Consider the following 1,831-nt stretch of genomic DNA (forward strand, 5'->3'; position numbering starts at 1 on the left):
TCCAAGTCCCTTGGGGTCCAAACTAAGATCTTTGATTTAGTTTCATATCTGATCTTATTATAGTGGGAAATTTGCTTATCCTCTTTTGGTCTCAGGTTGGTTGCTGGGGTTTTATTTTACATCTATAAAGTTGAGATGAGATCTTTCAGAGTTGTAAAACTGAAATAAGATAGTAATTGCAAAGTTCCTAGCTAAATATCAGTCCTCAAAAATGTTAACTACCTTTCTCCTGATTTTTCCTTCCATACAGTCCTAAAAGTTGTGTCATGTTAATTTTTATTATCCTCACTCAACTCTTTTATGGTTGTGTGTTTTGCCTCCTCAACAAGCGCTTAGGGACTGTGCCCAGTCTTGAATCATACTTCTTTTGTTACTACCACATACTTAACATGTATTATATTCATTGTAGGGCTCATCAAATATTTGTTGAATGGATTTTGCTAAGTAAATTAGGAAATCTTCAATCAGAGTACAAACCAAAGCTTTGCAAGTCTAAATTATGAAGGATTTTTGTGGGAGCTTCTAATTTGTGGCTGAAAGAACAGAGCCAAATAACTTCCAGTATTAAAACACACACACACACACACACACACACACACACACACACACAGAGAGAGAGAGAGAGAGAGAGAGAGAGAGAGAGAGAGAGAGAGAGAGAGAGAATAAAACAAGGAAAGGAAAAAATCAATTAAAATAATTTCTGGAAATCAAAATGCAGATATGGTTTAAAACTGGATCTTATTCTCTGCCTACAGTTTTAACCATATGGAAATGCTGGGAGAAAAATAACTGATGTGTCTCAGTTTCAACATCACTAAATGTAGGTAAATTGTTTTTAACTTTCTTCCATATGAGTTATGATGTTTGGCCAATGTCATGAATGAAATATACTTTGAGATTTCTGTAAAGCATCAAGAAACTGCTGTATTAAAGTGAGATTATTACTGTATATACTATAAATATTATGTAGGTGTGTTTCTTCCAATATTTGCAATATTCAATTTCTTCTTCTAATTTTTTTCAGTGTTTCATTTCTCTTTTTTACTTCATCAAGACAAGCAAAGTACCAGTGCTGTACATTAAAAATACACAAATACATCACTCACACCGCATCAACTCCTACAGGCAAAAGGGCTTTTACTAAACATTGCTCCTCTTCGAAGCACATAATCACAGCTAAATGTATCAAGAGCCATCTGCTGGTCCAATGTAGCCAACTCCAATTAGCAAGATGTCTATTAGTGTCCATATTTCCAGGCCACTGAAGCTGAAGAGCTTGCCAAGGCCTTCTTGCCACTGGTCGAGGTAGAAATGATCTGCTCCAAAGCCACCAAGGGTGATGCTTAGAGCCAGAGCAATAGACCACTTACAGCCTCCAGCCCAATTTCAGTACAGCATTTTGAAAAAAGTAGTTACCCAAGTCATGAATGTGTTGATCAAGCAGTTGGCAGCATAATGTAGTTGAGGACAGGACTTTATGCAGCTGGTAGAATTGAAACATTCATATTCTGTTTCTGGAAGATTCCAGCAAAATCAAGTCATGTTGATGATAAAGTTACTTTGGTATTTTAACTCTTAATCAACACAGGCAACTGAAGGTTTCACTGTACAGTCAAAAGTGACTAGCTTCCCATAGACACAGGGGACATTTGTTGTGCAGTCTATAAAGTCTGCAGAATATCTGCTACACAAACGTAAAAGGTGGAATTTCGGTACTTTCACTGCCCAACAGGAAGTAGCACTGTGAGAGTAAAAGCAGCACATGGCACGGGCAGTGGGCATCCCACAGCTGAGCTGTTACAGCCACCCATAATTTTGAGTTATTAGTCAT

The 1,831-nt window shown here is 37.2% G+C and overlaps 1 pseudogene; it reads right to left on the reverse strand.

Moving 5' to 3' along the window:
* Positions 1-1,176: 1,176 nt before the first annotated feature.
* Positions 1,177-1,831, reverse strand: LOC100430217 (TM2 domain-containing protein 3 pseudogene; annotated as a pseudogene).

The sequence above is a fragment of the Macaca mulatta genome, chromosome 11 (genome assembly GCF_049350105.2).
Source record: "Macaca mulatta isolate MMU2019108-1 chromosome 11, T2T-MMU8v2.0, whole genome shotgun sequence".
In the NCBI taxonomy this organism is placed as follows: domain Eukaryota; kingdom Metazoa; phylum Chordata; class Mammalia; order Primates; family Cercopithecidae; genus Macaca; species Macaca mulatta.